Below are 12,500 nucleotides of genomic sequence, written 5' to 3'. Positions count from 1 at the left end.
GTCTCTCTCAACATTTACCAAAAAACTGAGCAAGTATAAAGATTTTGAAATAGAAAATGACAAAATGTGGAACCTCAAGACTAAAATAATACCTGTTGTCAAAGGTGCCCTAGAAATGATAGCAAAAGGGGCTCATTCCTACCTAGCTCAACTACCAGGAAACCCCAAAATGGGGTGATCATGTCGGTTAAAACTTTCACATTGCTCATTTTTGGTTGTAGAACTTACAGATAATGTTTCAGTGATAACGGAAAACCGCTCAGAGAATTCCATAGAATCAAGGAATGAAGCAAATGAGAATATAATATAAAACTTCTGATCTCATAATAAAGTCACCGTTTATGTGACTTGAAATACTGATTATATAGCATTTCACAGGGAGCTGAATATTGTTATCAATCAAACCGTTTACATACATTAAATGCGACGGAACTCGATGCAAACTCACAATATAATTAATATCGGTGTAAACGTATAAGTATCACGAGATATTACATCCTACCATGTATCTAAAATTATAGATATATGAATAATGAATTCATTGCGAGGAGAGCAGATTCATAACATTTCATTTTCGTGACATTTGAATGGGTATTTCTTCAGAAAGGAACAATCGGGTATATGTTATCATTCTACAGCCAAAAGTGACAGCTTAAATGAAATATACATATACAAGTAAGGTCTCCTGTACACAAGATTTTTTTCGATTCTGACCTATCAGAGCTAGAAATCCTGAATTCAATTGATGCTGTTGTTCTCAGTGATAACTGATTCATGTTTAGGCCATAGATAACACTAGTAATTTTAATAACACTCCTACGTGTATTAAGTTTTATGCATAAGAATTGCCAATGTATACTGTGGTATTTATGTGATTGCGACAGACTAACCACTAAACCATGCGCCTTCATATACATATACATATGTATCTGCGATCCATGGGACGAGCCGTTTTAACGTTGCGTCCTGCCCGAAGCTCGTCGAAACGCCGGTGTTAAAACGTGGGTAGCTGATGAAGTAGAATGTTCTCTATGTGGCTCGTGTGTTCTCGTCTACGTTTGTTTGCAATGTCCTGTACCCAGATATGCACCTATACATACAGGTGGATGTCGGTATGCACATACCTGTACGTATATATGCATATACTCATTTACTTTTGTTTATATATATATATATATATATAACGTGAGAGAGTTAGGGGTTGGGGGTTCAACCCACTAAGGGATAGTATCTATCCAGTATACTGCTGGGAGGGTACCCAATTATTGCTACACCAGTGCTATACTAGGTGCAATCAATGGGAGCGGGTAAAAGTGGAGGTTTTACCCAAAATTTGTGTAACAATTAGAAAATGGAGGATAATATGCTGAACCCAACTACTTGCAGACGGTGTATCCCGTTGAATTCATTAATTTAATTCATAGCAAAAGTGACAAGAAAAGGAAGAAAAGAAAGAGAAAGAAAGAACCAAAGCACAGGTGTCCATGGCAGACTATGCTATTTTGCCAACATGGTTTACATATAGAAGTACAAAGTACATAAGGAATTAGAGGATGAACAGAAGTTCAATCTTACAGCTGTTTCGGCCTAGTTTTGGCAGGCCCCATTCTATCCGAATATTCCTTTCCGGAGTGATTATCGGATGACATTTTGAAATGGGGTTACATGCCCAAACCTCTAGGCCTCTTCAGAGATTCACAAGGGGTTACATACAGATGTAGGGCAAGAGGTAAAAACAGAGGTGTGGTAGAGACCAGAAGAAAAACAACAGCAAAAATAAGATAGAAATAAAAATAAAAAAATAAAATTGAAATCAAAATATAAATAAAAATAAAAATAAAAATACAAATAAGGGTATAGCAGGAAAAAAAATAATAATAGTAGTAAGAAAGAATACATAAATGAAGGTATAGCATGTGGGACATGCAAAAATATAAAAATATATGTCAAAAAACCCTTAAAAATACAAGGCACCCAAAAAGCCTACAAACATTATAGATAGGTCGCTATAGGCACTCCAATGCACATCTATACGTGTAGGTTCGTGTGCACAGTCTTACTCGGATGTCCCCTTACTCTCATGTGTGCATATACAAGTTTTTATAAGCAAACATTCCACCACATACGTTGTTTGTGGTATCAGCTCTATTAGCCGTATCTAGAAAGCTGTAAGTGTTTTTTAGAAAGGAAGCTTTATTGAGTGTGTGTGTGTCATTTCTGTATATATTGGAAGGTTCTATGTAGAAGTTCATTTTATACAAGTTATTAATGTTCTAGTAGCAATAACAGTGAAGGTGACGATGATGGTGACAACAACAACAACAACAACAACAACAATAATATGCCAAACTTTCAAACTTAGCGGTGTAAGATATCCTGTTGCCTCTTCCAACGGCTCTACCATTCTGCGGCTAATGGGGGAGGGTTGATTACTACCGTTAACTTCCTCCTTCCAATTGGGCAACTATTGTTTTAAACTGCCTACGCTTAGTTACGGTTGGATAGCCACTGGCCGGTCAAGATGCTAGCCTGCTTGGGCCCCCCCCCCCCACACACACACACGCGTGCTGTGTATATCCCCCCCCCTACTCATGCTCATGCGTGCGTGTACGTATATACATATGTATGCGCGCAGCCACACATCTCTTAAATCTATAGCCACAACAGTAACAATGAGGATAAATACATTCTCATCTATACATATCCAGATATACATCCTTCTACACATTATGTCCCCTCACATATACCCCCATACTTATTTATACATACACAACTGTGTGGCCAACTATCATTACATTCGTATGTACACAACTACATACCTACCTACATACTCGCCTATACATATATACATACATAAATACACACACACACACACACACACAACTAGATGTACACACACGCACACATACTTATACATGCATACACACCCACATATAGATATACCCACAGATATACACATACACATATATACACATATATATATATATATATATATATATATACGTATATATACATACACATGTACATACACCCATATAGATATCCACATCCACATACGCACATGTACGTACATACACCCACGCATGCACTCACAAGCAAATAGATATGCATGTGCATACATACAGGAGGAGTATCTCTAGTAATAGAAGACCAACGGCAACAAGAACAATACCAACGACAACAACATGTAGGTGCATCTACATGTGCACACACATACACATATAGCTATACTTCTATTAGTTTTGATAAAGGGGCCGTGCCTGCAGTGCTACCCATTTTCTAGTGTATGTCTTCCTGCCTATATGTTAATATCAAGCTAGGTTTACCTCCTAATTTCTGTAGCTATATATATATATACACACCCACACACACATATATACACACACATATACACACACTCACACATACACAAATATACATATACATACACATACATACACATACATATATATACATATATATATATATATATATATACATACATACACATGCACATCTATGTACCCACATATATGTTCACCTAAGTATCAAGTGTTAGCCCTCCCAGTGTCAGCAGGGCATAATTAGTTATCGCTAGCGATAAGCGGTGTCCTAGTACTAGGTATTTTCCTATATTAGATCTATGTATGTAGATAACAGAATTACATATGCCATAACCTAGCATAAGAATAGTGGTTAACTTAAATATGTATTATTAAAAGCATGCGCGGTATCTAGACCTGAGTTCTACTTGAATTTAGAGAAAGTACATCCAATTCTGTGAAGGCATGAAACGTTTCTTTCCTTCAAACTATTAATAATCGGGATTTTGGTCCTAATTAGGAAAAAGATTTCATTTATGCATAATAGGCATTTCCTATTTTTGTTATTATATGCAGGTGCTGATGCTAATATTTTCCAGTGTAGGCTAAAATTGATGCCTTTATCCTTTAGTTCCCATATGTAGCTACTTAATCTGGTAGAATTCCTTCTGTTCCCGTTCCTAAACGTGTAGTAGTGATAATTAAATCTTTGTTTCATACTATTTTTAGTCGCACCCACGTATGCCCTGTTTTCATACTTTGTGTTTACCACACATTGGTATACCACTTCCCTTCTCATGCAGTTATTTCCGAACACGCAGCTTTCCTTTACTCTACAATTGCAAGTTCTACCTGGGTGCCCATAGTTAGTGTGATTAGTGCTAGCATTTGTTATGCTACTGCCATTTATTGCGTTTCCATTTAACCTCAGGGCCCTGTTATTTCCATTACTATTGTTGCTAGCAGTGTTAGGATTCTTACTTCCGTTGTATCTACTACTTCTATTGCTACTTGTGATATTCATATCATTATCATTACTGCTCCCAGGTGAGAAAGTTGGTATGTGAAAGCACGTGGTTGGATGTATAAAAGATAATAAGAGTGAAAAAACTACAGAAGGCTTGTGTTACATGGTTAAAGTATATATTTAAATTAAGTCAGAAAAATGTTAGAAAAATGTTATAAAATCTTTTTGGTATATAAACATTGTATTTTGAGAAATAACCGGTTTCGTGTTGTCTTTTCAAATTTATCTACTTCATTATATATATATATATATATATATATATATATATATATATATATATATATATATATATATATATATATATATATATATATATATATATATATATATATATATATATATATATATATCTGTGTGTGTGTGTGTGTGTGTGTGTGTGTATGTATATATATATATATATATATATATATATATATATATATATATATATATATATATATATATATGTTTGTATGATTTTGTACTTATGAATATGCGTGCATGTATGTGTGTATATGTGTGTACGTGTGTGTGCGAGTCGTTTGTGTTTGCCTATGTTTCCGTCGGTCTAAGCAGTTGTATAAAATTGCAAAAAAGCCGACGGTATATAAATAATATATAGCACGCACAACAGAATGTGGAGTATATAACATCCGATTACCACATCATTCAAATTGAATAATAGGGAAGGCTTGCATGTAACAATATGTATACTTACTGACAAACACACATGAGTGTATGCATGTATATATGTATATGCATGCATATGTACACACACACACACACACACACACACACACACACACACACACACACACACACACACACACACATATATATATATATATATATATATATATATATATATATATATATATATATATATATATGTATGCATGGTAACATATCTATATGGAATGTTGGATATTCTTAAAACATATATACATAAGCAAAATTATTTGTACGTTTGTTATGCATGATTACATAAGGAGCTGCAATTAGAGAGAATTTTAAGCATGCTGCATGAAAACTTGCACTTAGAATGCAACTAATTGCAGTTTTCTCACATAGCAAATCTTTCAGATCTGCAACAAAAATTTAATTACCAAGCAATATAGAATGCCTGTTTTGTTCACAAGGCTTTTTTATCGATAACTATTTTCTGTATATAAATGTACACATTTCTATAAGTGCATATCTAAATATATATAAATATACAATCATATGATTATATATGTATATGTATGCATATATATATATATATATATATATATATATATATATATATATATATATATATATATATATATATATATATATATATATATACAGATAGATAGACAGACAGGTAGGTAGATACATGCATACATGCATGCATACATACATAGACAGACATACGTGGATGTATACATCCAATATTTGTCTCCCCTTCTCTCTCTTCTTATATGCGTGATCGTGTGTGCGTTGGTGCGTGTGTGTTTCTACATGTGTATACACACACACACACACACACACATATATATATATATATATATATATATATATATATATATATATATATATATATATATATATATATATATATATATATAACTGCGTGTGTGACTTTGATTAGTGTTATGTGGCTTTGTGTACAGGTGCGCATACTCATAAATAGACATAAAACCATTCAGTCACACAGGCATACATATATAGATACCTATGTGTTAGAGCGTAAAGTGAGACAAGTAAAATATATGCTAGTTTCCTGAAATGCCTTAGCACAAAATTGTGTTCGTATATGTATGAGCATATGTGTCTGTGTGACCGAATGGATAGTCTTATTCCATTTTATATGTCTGTATGTATGTGTGTATGCACGTGTGAGTGTGTGCATTTGAGTCTGTGTGTGTGTGTGTGTTTGTATGCGTGTGTGTGCTTTCTTGTAGGCATTTACGTGTATGTACGGTGGAGTCTGATAAATTCGATGAGTGCACAGAAATGTTTGCAATTAGACTGATAGTCTAGTTGAGGTAATTAGGATCGATGGGCATAATTAAAGAAAACTTGCACGAAGACAGCGATAACGACGACGATGATGGCGATGACGATGGTGATGATGATGATGATCGTAATCATGATCATGCCGACGACGATGATGATAATGATGATGATGATGATGATGACGACGACGACGACGATGATGATGATGATGATTATGTTTATGACAATGACGGCGATATCGAACGTCATTATCACCAATATCATATAGAGTGCGTATACATATATATATATATATAAATGTATGTATGTATGTATGCATGTGTGTATACACAGACACGGACACACGGACACACACACATATATTCGAGTTTTGGGAATTCACTGTCGTTGTATTTTTGGCAATAGACCAATAGTCAGTGAACATAAAATGTATGGCGAAAGGAGACAGGGAAATAGGAAATCACTAATATTAGCTTATGGCTCTGATGAAGGTAGACGGTATTGGACTGATAATCTAAGCAGGTGTATGCACTTAGAGCAGAAACAGTTGTAAGCACTTCAAAGTGATTACGTAAAACTTTTCATTTGTTACATATTTACTAATTGATATATAGAATCATAAATATATATATGCGTGTGTTGTGCATATGTGTGTATATATACATATATATATATATATATATATATATATATATATATATATATATATATATATATATATATATATATATATATATATAAATATATATATATACATGCATACATACATATGTATATATAAATATATATATACATATATATATACATATATATATATATATATATATATATATATATATATATATATATATATATATACATATATATATATATATATATATATATATATATATATATATATATATATACATACATATATATATATATACATATATATATATATATATATATATATATATATATATATATATATATATATATATATATATATAAATATATATATATACATGCATACATACATATGTATATATATATATATATATATATATATATATATATATATATATATATATATATATACATATACATGTATATATATATATATATATATATATATATATATATACATATACATGTATATATATATATATATATATATATATATATATATATATATATATATATATATATATATATATAGTAGGGCAGCGGACCCACGCCATAGAAGCATGGTTTCGATTTCCTAAAGGTCCACGAGGCTCCGGCAAGGGGTGTTGGCGAACCCTGCTGTACTGTTTCACCACAACTTTCTGTCACTCTTTCTTCCTGTTTCTGTTGTACCTGTATTTCAAAGGGCCAGCTTTGTCACACTGTCACGCTGAATCTCCCCCCCCCCCCCCGCGAGAACTACGTTAAGGGTACGCGTGACTGTGGAGCAGTCAGTCACTTGCACGTTAATATCACGAGCAGTCTCTTCTGTTGATCGGAACCCTCGTTATCATAACCGACAGACTGCCACGATGTACATGTATATGTATATATATACAAATGTATATACACACATGTCTATATAATTTCGCTTAGTCGTAATGATGCTACTACACAGTACTCAGAATTCATTACATGCATCAGGTTTTAGAATAAAGCGTTTGGGCGTTTAATGTTAATCTCTGTTCTCTTCTCATTTAAAATCTATCGTAGTAGTAGTAGTAGTAGTGGTGGTGGTGGTGGTGGTGGTGGTGATGGTGGTGGTGGTAGTAGCTGGAAGTAAGAAGAAGGTGTGTGTTAAAGTAAATTACGCTACTCAACAAAGCGCCATTTTGTTGGACGTCTGCTTTTATTAAATTATCAAATAAACAGAAGAGCGAAGAGGAGGTGGTAAGTACAGATGGTAATGACGCGTAAGAAGAGTAGTATGGGTAGTAGTAAAAGGTAGTGTCGCGGGTGCTAATGTAGTAGTTACCGCAGTTTGTGATGGCGGTGATGGTGGTGGCGGCAGCGGCGTTGGTGGTGGGGGTCGTCGCCGTCGCCGTCGTGGTCGTAGTTGTTGTCTTGACGGTAGATGCATGTATAGCTCTTGTGATAACTGTTGAATTAACCTACGTGTTATAATTGAACGAAAATCGTATTTAGCATAGATCTGATGATGTGGTGATTAAGTTGTGTTGAAACGTAAGCACCTTTATATATATGATAAATCGCTAGCCATTATACATTCTTTTTTTCTCTCCTTGTTTCTTTCTGTGATTCTTTCCGTGGAAGAACGTAGGCTCGAAACGTTAAATACTTTTTCCCTTCCTGAGCGTTATACTAATACCTTTGTTTGTAGTGTACACCACCTGTCTTCGTCTTTTGTTATTTTGTGAACTCTCTCTCTCTCTCTCTCTCTCTCTCTCTCTCTTTATATATATATATATATATATATATATATATACAGAGAAAGAGAGAGAGAGAGAGAGAGAGAGTAGTAGTGATGGTAACTTAGCGGTTCGGCAAAAGAGGGTGATAGTATAAATACTAGGCTTACAAAGAATAAATGATGGGGTCGATTTGCTCGATTAAAAGGCGATGCTCCAGCATGACCGCAGTCAAATGACTGAAACAAGTAAAAGAGTAAAAGAGTGAAGAGTAAAGTTATATATAGACACATACATACATATATATATGTAAACATTGTTGAATTTTAGAGAAAAACTAAAGACGAAGACAGGTGTATGAACAACAAGCAAGTTTGAGGCTCGGGAAAAATGAAAAAGTATTTTACGTTTCGAGCCTACGTTCTTCAACAAGAAGGAATAAGTGAAAATAGGGTGATAATGAAAAAACTTGTAGATTTCAATGGTCCAGCATGAGCAGGGCGAATATATATATATATATCCTTATGTATATAACTTTGTGTACCCAATGCTAAATGTAGAGTATCTGAATGCAATTATGAAGGCAGAATTCTGCTCATTTCCATATCTCCGATATTTTCATGAGATTTGAGGAATAGAACTATTCGTCTGAATATTCTGATAACGGAAACACAAACAAGCATTTGTTTCGATAGAGTTAAGAGAAAATAAAATATATGAACATATTATTTTATTGTTTTTATATAGAAAAACAACACTAGTTCTTGTGGCTTAATTGATAAAAATAACTTTAATAACGCTATGATTCAGTCATACTAATCGCAGGTTTGTTTGTTTCTTTTTTAGGCTTACAGCTTTCGGAAAAGATCATTCACAATCAAATAATATAAAATACAACTTTATGTAAAAACGATGATGAGAAATGAAGGAAATAAAACAAGAAATAAACAAATCAACTGAATAAAAGATATAAAACAAGTAGAAAATATTATTAACCTTCCATAGAAGCAAATAACTAACACTGTTCATGTTTTCTACAAAGAACATAGATATAATATTTTTAATACAAACTTATTTGTGTTTATTACAGTCACTGCAAAAATATTGCTAGATTTATCATTCTATTCAACTAACAAAAAGGAATGATGGTATATCACCGAACGTTTTTGTTATTGTAAGACATTACATAACTGCTCGTTCCATGAAAACTGTCCTACCAGTTTGTCAGTACACAGTGCCAATGTAGAAATGAATAAGGTCAAATCAAATTAAGATGTTATATTGCTTTTACATACACATTTTATTCAACCTCAATAGGAAATTTTCTACAAGTCTTTCTAGATATATTTAGAAATTAAAGGAAAATTATTACCGTGCATTTAAGTATTTCGTTTAGACTGCTTTTGTTTCTCACCTGCTTAAATCAATGTTAATATTAGTAATAAATTGAGTTGTTATTATTGGTTAACTGAAGATGCTGTAATGTCACATAACAAGTACATCTTCAAATCAAGAAATGATATTCTTTGTAACAGATGGAGTGAACTAAAATACAACTTTTTCCGCCTCCGAAAGTCAGTGAGCCTATGGTAAACTATTTAAAGTATAATTTCTAACACACACAGACTCCGTTCTAATTTTTGCAAATATTTTGAGTAAATATTCTCATCATATATCTTTTTTCCCTCTCTCTCTACCTCTCTCTCTCCCTCCTTCCCTCTCTTTCCCTCTCACTCTCCTGTTCTATCTTTCTCTATCTCCCACACTTTCTCTCTATCTCTATTGGCTCAAACTTTGTGGAAGGAGAGAGACAATTGTCAATGCCTTTTTTTCTCTTTAAAGTATAGGGTAGCGAAATATTTATATTCGATTTACTCGCCTTCTCATATCCCTTCTCACGTCGTTACATTACTTTCTTAAACATTGCATTATTTTCAGTGTTTGTGCACAAATGACGTATCATGAAATGCTGAAGAACTACAAGTATCTGCATTTCACATGGCAAAGCTATAGACCGATGAATCTTCAAACACATGGTTAACATTTATCTCCTTTAATTTCATTAACTAATTAATGGTTTCCGTTGCACTTCCGGAAATCTTACTCCCACTTTGAAGGTGAAATTCATGGCATTATGTGACTCCTATTGTCTAGTGAACTTTAAATACTTATTGGGTTACTTGCTAACAGATTCTCAGTGCTCAATTGAAAACTATTATATTGTTCAAACAATTCACTTCTGTCTGATGATCCGTTCCGTGCATCTCACAGTCTATGTGTGTGAAGTTATCCAGCCTCACTCAGACGCTAAATATTGCTCCACATTTGTTGTTCGAGTACTATATTTTCCATCTTCGTTTGCACATATGAACACACACACACACACACACACACACACATACACGTACACACATTCAAACACGCACACATGTAAATATTGAAGAAGAAAAATTAATTAAATGAATAAATAAATTGGGAGAGAATCGACCTGGCGAGTGTTCTAGTTAAGGCGTAAGGACAAAATGATTCTCCCCAAACACAATATATATATATATATATATATATATATATATATATATGAACATAGACATATATATATACATACAAAATTATTGTAATAGTGAAAGGAATGAACCTCCCTGACCATTAATTTTCAAATAGTGGTAATGACGAAGAAATGAAGAAACAATCCCTGTGTATATATATATATATATACTCATACATACATACATACATACATATACATATATATATATATATATATATATATATATATATATGTATATATATATATATATATATATATATATATATATATATATATATATATATATATATAGGTATATGTATGTATATGTACATGTATATATATATATATATATATATATATATATATATATATATATATATATATATATATATATATATATACAATTAAAAGGGTAAAGGATTATCAATTTATTAATTTATTAATAAATTAACAATTAATAATTTTTACCAATTTTTTCTTCTTGTTTTGCCTTTGTGAGTTACAAGTAATGCTATCTGTTGGAGTTTCAGCACTTTAGCTGCTATTTCTGAACTTCGGTATATGGTGAAGCAACTGTTGCTGATCCCTTAATTATGTTTATAAATGTATAAGAACTTTTGAATAAGTTCTTCACCGATAATGGTGTTTACATACCGAAGGGCTTGGTAAAAATTATTAATTGTTAATTTATTAATAAATTAATAAATTGATAATCCTTTACCTTTTTAATTGTAATAATTATTCACTCCCTGATAGTAAACCGCAGATTTTATGCGGTATTGCTTGTGACGCACATGGTAATTCTTGAGGAGGGATAAGAACTGGCTGGCATATGTAGGTTCGGAGATGGTTTCAAATTGTGCCGATGCATGATGTCGCTCGGTCATGCATGCACAATTGCTAGCATCGTCGAGTTTGCAACTGGAATATCATTCTGATGAGGAAATGAAGAGTTTTTTCTCTCCTAAGCCAGAAACGCGTCTATGATTAACTACGACTGGTTGGATTCATTGTTTTTTCTTCTTGTTTTGCCTTTGTGAATTACAAGTAATGTTATCTGTTGGTCTTTCAGCACTTTAGCTGTTATTTCTGAACTTCGGTATGTGGTGAAGCAACTGTTGCTGATCCCTTAATTATGTGTGTGTGTGTATATATATATATATATATATATATATATATATATGTATGTATGTATGTATGTATGTATGTATATACAGGGAGAAAGAGAGACAGAGAGAGACAGAGAGAGAGAGATAGAGAGAGAGAGATCGGAAGAGATGCTTTGAATTTAATGTTCCAATTTAGGTTTAATTTTTTTAGTC

The 12,500-nt window shown here is 32.7% G+C and overlaps 1 protein-coding gene across 6 annotated transcripts in view; it reads left to right on the top strand.

The window, feature by feature from the left end:
- LOC149134503 (uncharacterized) overlaps positions 1–12,500 on the top strand; it is a 546,861-nt gene that overhangs the window by 198,329 nt on the left and 336,032 nt on the right. Inside the window, exon 2 of one of the 6 annotated variants that reach the window (XR_016242947.1) lies at positions 9,495–9,976. The exons of the other annotated variants lie outside the window; for them this stretch is intronic. The gene's annotated coding sequence lies outside the window, so the exon portion shown is untranslated. Of the gene's footprint in view, positions 1–9,494; positions 9,977–12,500 lie in introns of those variants that run through there. 6 annotated transcript variants of the gene reach the window in all.

This window comes from Octopus bimaculoides, chromosome 8 (genome assembly GCF_046866305.1).
Source record: "Octopus bimaculoides isolate indiv1 chromosome 8, ASM4686630v1, whole genome shotgun sequence".
Lineage (NCBI taxonomy): Eukaryota > Metazoa > Mollusca > Cephalopoda > Octopoda > Octopodidae > Octopus > Octopus bimaculoides.
Note: the sequence above shows the minus strand (reverse complement) of the source record. Positions and strands in the feature narration are given on the sequence as shown.